Here is a 16,728-nt window from a genome sequence, read left to right as displayed (position 1 = left end):
GCTTCCCTAAAGCAGCAAACCCCAAAAGAGTAAGAAAGGAAACAAAGAGTAGTAATAAATGTCAAAGAACACTAAAACACAAACGAGAAAATGCCAAAAGCTAGTTCTTTGAAAAGACTGCAATTAATGAATACCAAGTGAGATTTAACAAAGAAAAAAACAGATAGCATAAATAACCAATAATATGGTTGATGAAGGAAACATAACAAATCCTCTGGCCATTAAAAATATCCTAAAAGCGAATTACAAACAACTCAATACCAATAAACTTGAACATTTATTAGAAAAGTTTTAGTAAAATTCAACTTACTGAGAAATCCTAGAAAAATCCAACTTACGGAAACTTCCACAGGAAACAAAATCAGAATAGTCCTACTGGATACATAATTTAAAACCTTCCAAAGAATAAAATTACTGTCCTAGATTATTGTACCTTATTAGTGAATTTTACCCAACAGTGGGGGCAGAGGGGTGGGAGACACATAGAAATTTTTTTTTTTTTTGAGACAGAGCCTTGCTCTGTTTCCCAGGCTGGTGTGCAGTGGTGCGATTTCGGGTCACTGCAAGTTCCGTCTCCCGGGTTCACACCATCCTCCTGCCTCAGCCTCCCGAGTAGCTGGGACTACAGGTGTCTGCCACACGCCTGGGTAATTTTTTGTATTTTTAGTAGAGACAGGGTTTCACCATGTTAATCAGGTGGTCTCCATCTCCTGACCTCATCATGATCCACCTGCCTCTGCCTCCCAAAGTGCTGGGATTACAAGCGTGAGTGAGCCACCGTGCCCAGTCCAGAAATTTGTTTAACTCTTATTTTAAGTTCAGGTGCAGGTTAGTTACACAGGTAAACTCATGTCACGAAGGTCTGCTGTATAGATTATTTTGTCACTCTAGTATTAAGTCTAGTACCCATTACTTATTACTCCTGATCCTCTTCTTCCTCATACCCTCCACCCTCTGGTAGGCCCCAGTGTCTGTTGTTCCCCTCTATGTGTCCCTGGACACATAGAAATCTTACACAGATTTTTCTAGGAAAGTGAAAAGTATGGAACATTACCCGAGTAGTATATAACTGTGATATAAAACTAGACAAGGACGTTTGAAGACAGAGAAATTATAATTCATTGCTGAAAGTCAAAATCCTCAACAGAATAGATGAAGACCAAATCCGGTGACATATAAAACAGAGCATCATCATATCAGGTTTGGTTTATCCATTCAAAAAACATATATATTAATCGATATAACTGAGTACATTTAATAAAGAAGTTTATATGTTCATTGTAATAGACAACGAAAAAACATTTCATACAACTTATACCCACTTATGATAAAAACTCTTAGCAAACTGAATAGAAGGAAATCTCTCTAATCAAAACCTACAGAACACATCACTTAGTGGTGAAATGTTCAAAGTTTTCTCTTTGTGACAAGGTATCCTATTAACATTTCCATTCAACCTCATACAAGAGATCTTAGCCAGTGTGATACAATAAGAAAAAATAAAAACTATAAGGATTAAAAATGGGGGTGGGAAGCTATCTATATCTACAGATAATGTAATTTTACATAAAATATCCAAAAGGATATGCAAATTATTAGAATTAATAAGTGTGAATAGCAAGATTACTGCATATAAAGGTCAATATACAAAAATCAACCACATGCATATGCAATGACTCACGTAATTCCAGCACTTACGGAAGCAGAGGCGGCAGGACCACTTGAGCCCAGGAGTTTGAGACCAGCCTGGGCAACACAGTGAGAAATCCTTCTCCACAAAAAGAAAAAAAAAAAAATCAACAACACTCCTATATCAGCGACTGTCAGAAAATGATTTTTTAAAGATAAATTTATAATTAAACAAAAAAGTATCAAATACTTAGATATAAATCTAATAGAAATGTGAAAAACTTCTGCAAGACAAAAAGCTATAAAATATTAATTAAAAAATTAAAGTTCTAAATAAAAAGAGCAATATACTATGGTCTAGAATGAATTTTTTTAATGTCTATTTTTCTCAAATTAATTTATATATTCAGCAAAGTTAAAATCAAAATCTCAACAGACATTTTGGTAACTAGACATACTGATTTTATAATTAAGACATAAATATAAATGTCCAGAGTATCTCTCAATAGATTTTGAAAAAGAAGCATAACATAGGAGGACTTTGTATAAAGCTACAGTAATGAAGACAGTATGATACAGACTAAATATATTCAAATATCAAAAGAACAAAGAGTCTAGAAACAAACGTACAATATGTATGAACACTTGAATTTATGAAGTAGTTAGCATAGATAATGGAAGAAAATAATGCTTTCAATAAACTAAGTCAATTAAGTATCCATATAAAAGGAAAAAAAACAAAGTTCTACCTCACAGTATACACAGAAACCAAGTCCAGTTGGATTACATATCTAAACATGAAAGGCAAAACACAACTTTAAAAGGATATAGGAGAATATCCAAATGATCCTGGAGTATGAAACGATTTCTTAAACAGAAAGCACTAACCGTTAAGAACAAAAACTGATAAGGAGATTGACTAATTAAAAGGGACTTCCATTTATCAAAAGACATCATAAAGCCAGTGAAAAAGCAAAGAGCAGTGTGGAAGACAGTGGCCACAGTTATAACAGAAACATAACCAGATTATTTAAAATTCTTATATATCAGTAAGACATATGGTTTGGTTTTGGTTCTGATTTTGACTTGGCTTAAATTGCTTGACGAACAGGTGAGCCTTTAACAACACTTTGGTTTTAGTTTTTATTTTGATTTAGTGTGAATTAAATGAGTGAGTGACCTTTTACCCTTTCCTTCTTGTAGTGTGAATGTTGTTTTGTCTCAAGAGAAAAATAGGTCAGACACAAAGTAAGCCCACTCTGCTGGGAACTGTGTTAAAAAATTTCAAAAAGAAAAAAGGAAAGGCATCAAATCATCAAAACTTACTCTATTAAAGTGCATGTTACAGAACCTTAAGAAATGTTTTGCAGGAAATTATAAAGTTACGTTAACCCCTTAGAGGTGAAGATCTCTGTGTGAATTAGAACTGCCCTCTTTTGGTGTAGGATGGCCCACTGAAGGAACTATAGAGAAGGAACAATTGGCCATGTATTTAAGGTGGTGACAGGGGTCGGAGGACAGCCAGCGTACCTAGATCAAATTCCTTTATATTGACTCATGGTTATATATAAACAAAACTAGCATAAATTTAGCCCTGTTTAACAGCTTACTGCAAAAAAGCCAAAAGTAAAAGAGCAGCTTCACCAGCAGACACAGAGTTTAAAAAGGGAGTCCCAGAAACAGCAAGAGAAGCCAGTTTTGCAGGAGCCACCAGAGATAATAGAAATTCTTTCTCCATATGTCCCAGCCTACCCCGCTTTACCGAGGCCAACACCCTCTCAGAAAGAGATTCAGGAGCTAACAAGCCCCAGGTCTCACCTCGAAGGGGAGGATCAGAGCCTCCAGAGGCCAAGGAAGGAAGTCAACATAGTCAAGTGCACAGTCTCAGATCTGGTCTTGCTCAAGCTATGCAAATAAATGCCTCTTAGGGAGACACGAGGACTATATATTGATTCTCAGTAGCCTCAGGGTTAAATGGGGTGTAAAGCCAGAATGCTTTATAGAGTCTCTTATAAAACTGACTTAGGCTTTTGTCAGCTCCTTGAAGCATTCCTGGAATCTTTTTTAATATTACTTGCTTTTTTCTACCAACTCTTAGCCTCTGCAGAAGTGCTTCTCAGGCTGTGCAGCAATGGCCAAGATCAAGGCTGGAGATCTTCGCAGGAAGGAGGAGGAGGAGTTGCTGAAACAGCTGGACGACCTGAAGGTGGAACTGTCCCAGCTGCGCGTCGCCAAAGTGACAGGCGGTGCGGCCTCCAAGCTCTCTAAGATACGAGTCATCTGCAAATCCATCGCCCGTGTTCTCACAGTTATTAACCAGACTCAGAAAGAAAACTTCAGGAAATTCTACAAGGGCAAGAAGTACAAGCCTCCGGACCTGCGGCCTAAGAAGACACGCGCCATGCACCACCGGCTCAACAAGCATGAGGAGAACCTGAAGACCAAGACGCAGCAGCGGAAGGAGCGGCTGTACCCTCTGCGGAAGTACACGGTCAAGGCCTGAGTGGCCCATTGTCAATAAAGCACAGCTGGCTGAGAGAAAAAAAAAAAAAAAGTGGTTCTCAGTACCTCCGCAAACGCTGAAGCTGAGTTGCATTCTCCGGGTGTTTTTTTCCCCTTTTTCCTAGAGTTTAACAGGCTCTTTTCTTTATATAATTTTCCATGTGTAGACTAGTCAGCTGCCAGTGTGTGACTAGAGCAGGGCTTGTTGTCTCCTCAAGCTTTAGCCGTGCGTAGACTGGTCAGCCTCCGGAGTGACCAGAACAGGGCTGTTGTCCTCACCCAATAGAAAAAGTAAGGAAAAGACTTGAACAGGCTTTTCATAAAAAAGGATACTCACGTGGCCAATAAGCACATAAAACAGCGCTCTGAAACCATAGAGATGCTAGTACAAACCCACGAAAATGACTGAAATTAACAAGACTTACAATACCAAGGTTGGTAAACATAGAAGAAGAATAAAAACTCACACAGTGATGTCTGGGAGTAGCAAGTTAGTACAATCACTTTGGGAATACAGTTTGGCCCACTAGGTCCTACCTCCAACATTGGAGATCACAATGTGGAGGGCACAAACATCTAAACCGTATCATTCTGCTGGTGCCACAAATCTCATGTCCTACTCACACTGCAAAATACAATCATCCCTTCCCAATAGTCCCCCAAAGTTTTAAGTCATATCAACATCAACTCAATCAAAAGTCCAAAGTCTCATCCAAGACTCAAGTCAAATTCCCTTCTACCTATGAGCCTGTAAAATCAAAACAAGTAACCTGATACATCAAAACAAGATACATTGGTGGTTCAGGTATTAATCGGCCAAAAGAAAGAGGCAACAGGCCACAAGCAAGTCCAAAACCCAGCAGGGCAGACATTAAACCTTAAACTCCAATATAATCCTTGACTTCATGTCCGGCAACCTTGTATGAGGGGTGGGCTCCCGAGGCCTTGGGCAGCTCCACCCCTGTGGCTTTGCAGGGTACAGCTCCCATGGCTGCTCTCACACGTTGGACCTGAGTGCCTGCAGCTTTTCTAGGCTCAGGGTACAAGTTAACAGTAGATCTACCATTATGGGGTCTGGAGGGTGGTGGACCACTTTCCATAGTTCCACTAGGCAGTGCCCTAGAGGGGCTGTGTGGGAACTCCAACCCCACATTTCCCCTCCACGTTGCCCTAATAGAGGATCTCTGTGAGGGCTCTACCCCTGAGGCAGGCTTAGCCTGGGCACCCAGGCTTTCTCATACATCCTCTGAAATCTAGGGGGAAGCTGCCAAGCGTCCTTCGGACCTGCCCTCTTAACACCACATGGAAGCCACTAAAGCTTATGTCTTGTACCCTCCAGAGAAGCTGTACCTGGGCCCCTTTGAGCCAAGACTGGGGCTGGAGCTGGAGCAGCTAGGATACGGGAGGAGTGTCCTGATGCTGAACAGGACGGTGGCACCCTGGGCCAGGTCCCTGAAATCATTCTTCCCTTCTAGGCCTCTGGGCCTGTGATAGGAGAGGCTGCTTCTAAGATCTCTGGAAAAGGCTTTCAAGGTCTTTTTCCCATTGTCTTAGATATTAGCACTTGGCTCCCTTTTGGTCATGCTAATCGCTCTAGCAAGTGGTTGCTCCACTGGCTGCTTGGATTCTTTATCACAGGGCCAAACCCCAAATTTTCCAAATTTTTATGCTCTGCTACCCTTTTAAATAAGTTTCATCTTTAAGTCATTTCTTTGTTCCTGTACTTGATCACAGGCTGTTAGAAGCGGCCAAGCCATGCCTTGAATGCTGAGAAATATCTACCACCAGATACCCTAAGTCATCACTCTTAAGTTCGACCTTCCACAGAACCCTAGGATTTGGCCACAATGCAGTCAAGCTCTTTGCTAGGGTGCAGAAGGGTGACCTTTACTCCACTTCCCATCAAGTTCCTCATTTCCATCTAAGAACTCATCAGGCTAGTCTTCACTGTCCATATTTCTATCAGTATTTTGGTCACAACCGTTTATCCAGTTTCTAAGAAATTCCAAACTTTCCCTCATCTTCTTGTCTTCTTCTGAGCCCACCAAACACTTCCAATCACAGCCCGTTACCCAGTTCCAAAGCTACTTCCATATCTTCAGGTATCTTTACAGCAACGCCCCACTCCTCAGTACCAATTTTTTGTATTAGACTGTTCTTGCAGTGCTATAAATACATATCTGAATCTGGGTAATTTATAAAGAAAATATGTTTGTTTTGGCTCATGGTTCCGCAGGCTGTACAGGAAGAATGGTGACCACATCTGCTTTTGGTGAGGGCCTCAGGAAGGTTACATCATGGGGAAGGCGAAGCGGAGCAGCATATCACATGGTGAGTAAGGGAATGGGGTTAGAGGGAATGTCCCAGACTCTTTTAAACAACCAAATCTGCATGAACTGAGCAAGAACTCACTCATCACCAAGGAGATGGTGCTAAGCCATTCATGAGGAATCTGCCCCCAGTGATCCAATCACTTTCTACCAGACTCCACTTCCAACACTGGGAATCACATTTCAACATGAGATTTGGAGGGTACAAACATCCAAACCATATCAGCACAGAAGAAGCTTATTTAGTAAAACCACCAGAAACAAGAACAGCAGTTTCCCCTCTCACCTACCTCCCACAAACCCTCCTATAAAATATCTCAGAGACCAGAGATATTTTGAATAAATAACCTTTGAATAAAAGGCTACAAGACCCAAAATAATGGTAACTTAATTGTTTTGAAAGCTTTGTTATAAATTTGCATAAATACTCTAAATGCCTTTAAGTGAATGAATGAACTTAAAAATGTATATTGATATCACACTAGTTCTTTAAAAAAAAAAAAAAGAAACAAGAGAATATGGATTCCATTTCTTCTCTAGCGCAGTTCTTTCTTCCTTTGCACGCAAAGTACTTCTAGTACAGAACTGGTCACACTGTATTTCTAAATATTTATCTATCTGCCTCCCCCCATTAGATCCAAGGCTACATGATGAAAATGTGAGCCTGGTATGTGTCAAACACTACATTACTTTATGGAGAATCAAAGTGTACAACACACACAGTGATTTATGACCTCCATGGACCTTACATAAGGTTACAGGATGCTTCTCATAGGAAGTGATGTTTAAGTTGAGACCTAAAGGTTAACTGGCAGTTAGCTAAACAAAGTATGGCAAGAAACACATCCCAAGCAGAGAATACAAGTAAGTCATAAGGTGGGAGGTCACTCCTATATTCTCTATTTCCACTAGCACTACATATTGCATAGTGAATATATTCCATTAGTGATAATGAGATGATGGGGAAAAGTGTGACAAGATGGAGGAATGAAAGAAAAAAAAATTAAGTCAATATAGGAGCAGGCCTATTATATCCAAGTTTCTGTGTTTTAGATTGACAATTCACACTTAAATATGCTATTTAATTAGGCCTTTATAAAAATGAAAAATAACCACCAATCAAGGGTCCACCCAGTAGCTGCTTCCCATGACACTCTAAAGTATTGTGGAAGAGAAGCAATTTCAGCAGGTAAAATTTTGACATTCCTCTGCTCTATAAGAAAGTGCTCAAAAGAATAATGTATCAGATAGAAAAAGCAAAGTATTTATTTCCATCACCTTATTTATCCAGCCATTTTCTTCCCAAAAGCACTTCTTGTATTTTAAGAATCCAACAGCAGGGTCCAAATCTTTCTTACACCCACTAACTCTCATCACTCAGCATAGTGTGAATAATAATACTCTCAACTGTTCAAAACACGCACCTTGGGTTTTCACAACAGTCAAAATTCAATTCCTAATTATACAAACATATTGTGACTATAAAGGGACATAAATAACAAGACTAATGTTTCTCTCTACCAAAATAAGTGTATTAAAAAGTGATGTATGCTCTGTGGAGAAACTGGAACTTGTGTGCCCTGCAGGTGGGAATGTAAAATGGTACAGCCACGTGGAAGAGTATGACGGTTCCCCAAAAGATTAAAGAACAGAATTACTAGATGATCCAGCAATTCCACTTCTAGGTAAGCAAACAAAAGAACTGAAAGTAGAGTCTTGAAGAGATATTTGTACACCCATATTCACAGCAGAATTATTTACAGTAACTAAAATGTGGAACCCATAAACAAGTGAATGCATAAGCGAAATGTGGTATATACATACAATGGAATATTGTTCAGCCTTTAAAGGAAGGAAATTCTGGCCAGGCGCGGTGGCTCAAACCTGTAATCCCAGCACTTGGAGAGGCCGAGACAGGCGGATCACAAGGTCAGGAGATCGAGACCATCCTGGCTAACACGGTGAAACCCCGTCTCTACTAACAAAAAAAAAAACTAGCTGGGCGAGGTGGCAGGCACCTGTAGTCCCAGCTACTTGGGAGGCTGAGGCAGGAGAATGGCATAAACCCGGGAGGCGGAGCTTGCAGTGAGCTGAGATCCGGCCACTGCACTCCAGCCTGGGCGACAGGGCGAGACTCCGTCTCAAAAAAAAAAAAAAGGAAGGAAATTCTGACATATGCTACACCATGAATGGACATTGAGGACATTATGCTAAGTGAAATAAGCCAGTCACAAAAAGGCAAATACTCTATGATTCCACTTTTATGATGTCTCTACAATAGCCAAAACTGTAGAGACAGAAAGTAGAATAATGATCGCCAGGGGACAGGAAGAGGGGAGAATGGAGAGTTATTGTTTAATGGACATATAGTTTCAATTCTGCAAGATAAAGAATTCTGGAAATGGATGATACTGATGTTTGTACAATATAAATATACATAATACCAATAAACTTTACATTGAAGAATGGTTAAGATGATTTAAGATGATTTATTTTACCATAATAAAATAATTGGGAAAAAAAAGTAAAATTTTTCTGTCTAGAAATACACAATTAGAGATCAGATTGAGGACATATCAACTTGCCTCAAACACAACAAATTGATCTGGTGCCATTTAGAACGAAATCAATTATAACGCTGCGATCCCCTTCCATGATGTGCTGGTTATTCACATTGAGTCACTTAAAATTAATGATCTCATCTCATTTGTGAATAAATGAACCTGTCTTTCCTTCTAATAGGTTAATCTTTGAAGTAAATTAGACTACAAGAACAACTCGTGAATTAACTAGTTCTAGAACTCAAAGTTTTAAAAGAAAAAAGGTGCTTCAATATAATCCAAAAAATGAGAAAACAAAAAGTCATATGGTACTATGGTTTAGATATGGTTTGTCTGTCCCTACCAAATCTCATTTTGAAATCTGATCCCTAGTGCAGTGGTGTTAACAGGTGGCCCCAGTGGGAGGCCTTAGGATCATGGGGACAGATTCCTCATGAATATCTTGGTGCCATTCTCTCAGTAGTGAGTTCTTACTCTGGGAAGATGGAATGAGTTCTCAAGGGAATAAGTCAGTTCTCAGTAAAGTGGATTGCTATAAAGCCAGGACACCCTTTACGTTTGGTATCTCTTCATATGTGCCTGCTTTCCCTTTGACCTTCTCTGTCATTTCTGAACGGCACCAAAGCTCTCACCAGAAGCTGAGCAGATGTCAATGCCATGCTTCTTGTACAGCCTGAAGAATAATGAGCTAAACAAACCAAATCTTTTCTCTATAAATCACCAAGCCTCAAGTATTATTTTATAGCAACACAAAATGAACTAAAACATATAATAGATAGACAAGGTCCTAAGCCAATAGTATTTAAAGTACTAAAATATAGCAAATTCCTATCTTTATTTATTTATTTAGAGGTAAGATGTCACTGCCACCCAGACTGGAGTGCAATGGCATGATCTCAGCTCACCATGAATGAGCTCAAGTGATCCTCCTACCTCAGCCTCCCAAGTAGCTGCGACTACAGGTGCATACCACCACGCCTGATTAATTTTTGTATTTTTTGTAGGAACAGGGTCTTGCCCTGTTTCCCCGGCTAGTCTTTAACTCCTGGGACAAAGTGATCTGTCCGCCTCAGCTTCCCAAAGTGATAGGATTACAGGCATAAGCCACCATGCCCAGCCTGGTTCCTATCTAGAGTTTCCAGTAAGAAATTGTTATTTCTACTGTGTTAACCTGTATTATCTGCTCAAAAATTAACCATAAACTTATTTTTATATTTTGTAGAGGAAAACAAAATTTAAAGGGCAGTAGGGAAGGAGAGTTTACTGTTTTGTTCTTTCCACATTTCTAAAGTATTCCTCTTCCCTGAAACCAAGGCTAATGGAAGAATAAGGGTGGAATTCACAGAGAATGTAGCAGCTATCCATAGAGTCAAACGGAAAATTAGGGCCCTTAAACAACAGGTATTTTATAAAAAACCAATTCCTCACTGCTATGAACTTGAATATTTATGTCATCTCCAGTATTTGTGCCTTCTCCAAGATTCACATGTTGAAATCCTAATCAATCCCCAATGTGATGACATGTGTAGATAGGGCCTTGGGGAGGTAATCATGTCATGGAGTGCTCATGCTGGGATTAGTGCCCTTATAACAAGAGATACAAAAGAGCTTGTTTCCCCTCTCGGTTTCCACCATGTGAGGACTCAGCAAGATGATACCTGTGTACAAGCCAGGAAGAGGGCCCTCACTGGAACCTGACCATGCTGGCACCCTGCTCTCAGACTTTCCAACCCCCAGAAACGTAGAAAATAAATGTGTTGTTTAAGTCATCTAGTCTACAGTATTTTGTTACAGCAGCCCAAGCAGACTTAGACATCCATGTACTCACTTCCAAGAAAAAGAAAACTTAAATAGCATTGAAGGCCAATATAACTCTTCATTTAACTCAAAAAAACAAAGAAATCATAAATATGACAAATCTCAACGGCAAAGCATAACTTCACTTTAAAAGACTACTATGACTATAAAACAATATGGAAAAGAGATTATACGTTAACTCTTTTAGAAAACGAAATACAGTATATAAGTACTATGAATTAGAATCATTTAAAGTACATACGTAAACAACAAAGAATGTAGGAAAGAGAAAAAATGGCACTAAGGTGAATAAATCCTTTAATATGTTAACAGACTGTTCTCATAATAAACAAAATTGAAGATAAATAAGATACAGAAATAAAAATGTCCACAGGCACCAAACTATAATCCTAAATTAAAAACTGTCTATGAAAGCAATATAATAGCAGGCACAAAAACTTCATAGAAAAAACTATGTACAAATTTCAGTCTTCAGAAGATTATAAGTTATTTGTTAGGAGGTGATAATTTCAACTCTGCTGGCCTTTTAGCATTCTATAACTACCAACAGTACAACTAAAATTTTAACTAGGAAAACCAAATAAGAGTAGTAAGAGCAATTAAATTTTTTTAAAAATGGCTGGGCCTTTTCCAAATGCTTTCCATACACCATCACTGATCTTCACACAAATCCTGAAAAATGAGAATAATTGGAAAGTGTTGCTTTTGTTTTGAAAACAAAGAAAGGACAACCAGGTATTATACACTTCCTGATACAAAATATATACCACTGTGAAGTTTTTTTTTGGCAAAAAGAAAAAAGAAAAGAAAATCAAACTTAATTCATATCAAGACTAGAGATGTAATTACTTTTCTTACTTTTCTTTTTCTTTTCTTTTTTTTTTTTTTTTTGAAACGGAGTCTTGCTTTGTTGCCCAGGCTGGAGTGCAGTGGCACAATCCTGGCTCACTGCAATCTCTGCCTCCCAGGTTCAAGTGATTCTCCTGCCTCAGCCTCCCGAGTAGCTGGGATTACAGGTGCACACTACCACGCCCAGCTAATTTTTTTATTTTCAGTAGAGACGTGGTTTCGTCATGTTGGCCAGACTGGTCTCGAACTCCTGACCTTAGGTGATCTGCCTGCCTTGGCCTCCCAAAGTGCTGGGATTACAAGCATGAGCCACTGCACCCAGCCATAATGACAATTTTAAAAAACACATGGTGATCAATTTGCAAACTCCAGGCTGTGGTAAACTACAAAACAACTAGGCTTCTTTAACAAATAAACACAAAGGGGGGTAAAAACAGGGGAAACCTATGGCTTAAAAGATACTTGAGAGGCATACTAAACACTGAGGTGTATAGACCTTGTTTGAATCCTGATACAGATAAATTTTTTAAAATTTCTCAATCATAATTATTTGAACATATGCTGGATATTTTATGTCATTAAGAAATTTTCCTGATATTTTATAGGATAATATTTATACAAAGTTTATATATGAAAAAGAGTAAACAGAAAAATATACACATAAAGTAACACAATCTCTGAAGGTCCTTTTAAAAAAGTGAGGAAAAGGAGTATGTGATATTTTTACCAAATATTTATTTGACATGACCATTACTTATGTAATAAGTCAAAGAATGTTCAAAACTAAATGTGAGATTAATTACTGGTGTGTGACACAGAATATAATTAATTTGGGGGAAGAGCAATATTCATTATGCATAAATGGTAACACTGTAGATAGACATGCTCCAAACAACTGATAATTGATTTATCTGAACTTTAAAACGTCTACTCTCAAATTGGGGGAAAAAAACTTATGACCACAACAAAATTAACTGCAGATCAAATATTACAAATATTTTAACTTCGAATTACTGGAGAGAGGAACTGAAAATTGAATATTTATCTAATACATGAAGAAATAACTTATCTTTGAGGGAGCATAAAAAATAAAAATGTCCCCAAATGTAAAACATTTTAAACATTTACAAAAATAAAAACAAAAGGAAAACTACAAAGGTAAAAACTGTAATGTACAAAGAATCCACTCAATTATGTAAGATATTAAGACTTCATTTATTTCACTGAACTAATATTTTTGAATACCTACTACGGGCCAACCATTGTTCTAGGTGCTTATCCTTGAAGGGAGAGTTACTACAAGGGAGCACAGGAAAGTCTACTGGGGTGCTGGAAATAGTCTACATCTTCACTTGTGGTTACTTGGATATATACATAGGTAAGAGTTGTGGACTTCAGTGTAAGTTGTACGTGAAAAGTTCATTTGTGTTGCTTTCCATTTCTGCTAACTGTTCTTATACACACTACTTCAATTTTAATTCACAGAACCTTGAAACAAATTTCTACATAGAGTAGTACATTTATTATGACAGACGTTTTAAACAATCCAGGAGGAGAAAACAGATGTATACACTTAAAAAATGTTTCCATTAATAGAAAATAATTATATCAGTGGGTTCTATTTATTGATATATAGCACAAAAGTATTAATTGAACGCTTTTCAAATGTTTATTTCTCCATTAGCCACATACTTTATGCCGCCAGTTATTAATTTAATGATTTTCTCCCATATCAACATTTCTCAGTAGTCAGTGTACCAAATTCATAACTTTTGCTATGCACTACTAGCACAGTTACTTAATTTTTTTACTGGCCTTTAACTTTGATTAGCCTCAACTAATCCATGAATTACTGGCTTAAGCCAAAAGTTGCATATTTTCTAATATATGATACATAACTGTAAAAATTACAAATGTTCGTCAATGTACTAAAGTCATTTCATACAACCACACTGTTTCATCCTCATGAAATATCCATCCTCAAGTCATTCACTTTTCCTGTCCTGATGTAGCATGAGGAGATACACAAATATTATACTTGCTATCAGTAAATCTCTTTTCTTTTTCTTTTTTTTTTTTTTGAGACAGGGTCTCCCTCTGTCACCCAGGCTAGTGCAGTGGCACAATCTCGGCTCACTGCAACCTCCGCCTCCCGGGTTCCAGCAATTCTCCTGCCTCAGCCTCCCAAGTAGCTGGAATTACAGGCGTGCACCACCATGCCCAGCTAATTTTTGTATTTTTGTAGAGACAGGGTTTCACCATATTGGCCAGGCTGGTCTCGAACTCCTGACCTCAGGTGATCCACTGTCTTGGCCTCCCAAAAGGCTGGGATTACAGGTGCAAGCCACCACACCCAGCCAGTAAATCTCATTTTTAAGTCCATAGCTCTATTGAGAACTAGTTGTGGACCACTTTACATCTCTGGACCTCAGTTTCCTCATAAGTAAAATTAAGAGGCTAAAATTTCAATTATTGAGACTCCTTAAAATTCTAATATTGTACAATCTAACAGCCAGCAGTTTTACCTTCTGTCTATATACTGCTGACATAATCACTGAAATGCAAAAGAATAGGTACATGGTACCACCCCAACTTTAAGGTCCATATTAGGACCTGTCTTTAGAGTAATAAATTAAGGAGGGTGGTGGGCTGGGGTTGACGGGGAGCAACATGAGGCAACTTACAATAATCACAACCAATCAATAAAGTACATTAATTACAGTTTTCTAAGGTTTTTCAACTTCAATTAAAATCTTTTTATTCTACCTAAACAGCAAAAAGTCAGTTCTTCAAAAGAAAAATCAGTTCAAGTAGGAAACCAAAATATGTTAAATATTTTATTACAACTGAAATACACATATATCTCCAAATCTTTTGATGGAAGGCCTTATCATTGAGTATAAATCTGTCAATTAGAATTACTTATCTTCCTTGCTTAAACCACAGCTATAATACATGGGTCTGAGAGCTCTACGGGTAGTTCTTTAAAGTGAAGCAAAATTTAAAACATTTGTAAAGCCATCAGTTTGGAGAATCCTACATGTTCCAAATACTTTCCTAGCTTTTCTAGTTATCTAAATTATCTTATCCATACCAAGACAGGCCCAGGGAAATGCCTACAATAAACAGTGAGTTGCAACACAGAAGAGTCCTGAGCTTAGGGAACCCAAATATTTTATAATAGACACCAAGAATGACTGCCTTTTCTTTTCCTCAGAAGGAAAATACTATCATTATCTTCCAAGGCTGCTCACTAGATAAACATTCTTGAAAAGACAGTCTAAAGTAACAGGCAGTCACTGCTTTACTTACAAGATATGCAGAAAGGCAAGAAATCAATAAAGAGTTGTCTTCCAATTGTCTGTTTATCCCTGTCTACTTAACTGCTACCAAATACAAACCCCTGTAGCATTTCGCCTTTTAATATGTAAGTATTATTGTTGGCCAGGCATGGTGGCTCACACCTGTAATCCCAGAACTTTGGAAAGCCTAGGCAGGCAGATCACAAGGTCAGGAGTTCAAGCCAGCCTGACCAACATGGTGAAATCCCATCTCTACTAAAAATACAAAAATTAGCTGGGCATGGTGGCGCATGCCTCTAATCTCAGCTACTCAGGATGCTGAGGCAGGAGAACTGCTTGAACTGGGACCCGGGAGGAGGAGGCTGCAGTGAGCCAAGATCATGCCACTGCACTCCAGGCTGGGCTACAGAGCGAGACTCCGTCTCTTTAAAAAATAAAAAAAATTAAAAAAAAAAAGTAGTATTATTAATAACAGAAGATGAAATCATGATTCACAAGCCATTTCTAAGAAAATTCACTCTTGTAAATGACAGTTGTAATCAGAATTTTTTCTATGTGCTTTTAGACAATTTGAACAATCCTTTTATAAATAAATCATGCCTTGTCGAATCCAGTATTAATAACCAAATGCTTCTGCAATGAAGTTATTAATCATCACCCAAAACGCTTCAGAAATTAAATGAATCAAGTGAGTACTGTAGAAAGGGTACATCCTAAAAGTAAAAGATAGTCGTCACATCAACACAGAAAGCCAAAAAAGACAAGGAAGTGTAATAGAATTTCACACATACACACACACACACACACACACACACACAACGATATAGCTACAGCTATAGATATAGATAGCTACTAGGGAAGGCTGAGGTGGGACAATCACTTGAGCCCAGAAGACAGAGGTTGCGATGAGCTATAAAGGTGCCACTACACTCCAGCCTGGGCAACAGAGGGAGACCCTGTCTCAAAAAAAATAAAAATAAGTAAAGTATAGCAACTTTAAAATTCCACCACATTTTTCACTTCTTCCAACCTCCTCTCAAGCTATAACACAATCTTATGCCAGAATGAACTAAGGAGACCAAAGTCCAAAACAGGGGTAGTGTGGTCTACCTCTGAAAAAGCAGTAAGAAGTTATTATGTCACTACTTCATTTCAATCTTAGTTTTTTTTTAACTATGCCAAAGCTAAAATACCATTATGAATTTCAAATGTGAGAAACATTAAGGATTCTAAGCTGTTTCTTATACTAAGGGTTTCTGCCTAGGAACAACAATTTTTTAAAGCGTTATGAACGAACAATCAGAAACTGAACTAGGATATTAAGGTGCATACTATAAGGAAAATACAAGACAATGCTGAAGCTTCAGAAAAATAAATTTAAGAAAACTGGAATCCTTGCTATTTTTCCCTTCTTGGGCACTTGTTACCATCCCCTTCCAAAAACAAATCAGTTGGGGAGTGGATTTGTAGAAACCTAATCAAAGCTTAGAAGGTATGACAGATTAAGAAACCCAGCTGAAACCTTTTCAGCCTCTAAACCATGAAGTAACTAACCATTTGTACTTGCCTTAGAATAGCAGTGTCATCCCAGCTCTGGATTACCTACCTGCTACTACAAAACAGAAAAAAAAAAAAAAAAAAAAAAAAACTTATTTAGGCCGCTGTTCATTTGGCTTTCTATTAAAACAACAGATCTATATCTGAATACATTATTGAAACTCTTTCTGTGAAGAACTG

At 38.1% G+C, this 16,728-nt stretch overlaps 1 protein-coding gene and 1 pseudogene across 10 annotated transcripts in view; one reads left to right on the top strand and one right to left on the bottom strand.

The window, feature by feature from the left end:
* The window catches only part of OSBPL8 (oxysterol binding protein like 8), a 211,942-nt gene that overhangs the window by 164,522 nt on the left and 30,692 nt on the right, over positions 1–16,728 (bottom strand). The gene's annotated exons all lie outside the window — the stretch shown is intronic.
* Positions 3,758–4,132, top strand: LOC104661833 (annotated as a pseudogene).

This window comes from Rhinopithecus roxellana, chromosome 10, assembly GCF_007565055.1.
Source record: "Rhinopithecus roxellana isolate Shanxi Qingling chromosome 10, ASM756505v1, whole genome shotgun sequence".
Classification (NCBI taxonomy): Eukaryota; Metazoa; Chordata; class Mammalia; order Primates; family Cercopithecidae; genus Rhinopithecus; species Rhinopithecus roxellana.
Note: the sequence above shows the minus strand (reverse complement) of the source record. Positions and strands in the feature narration are given on the sequence as shown.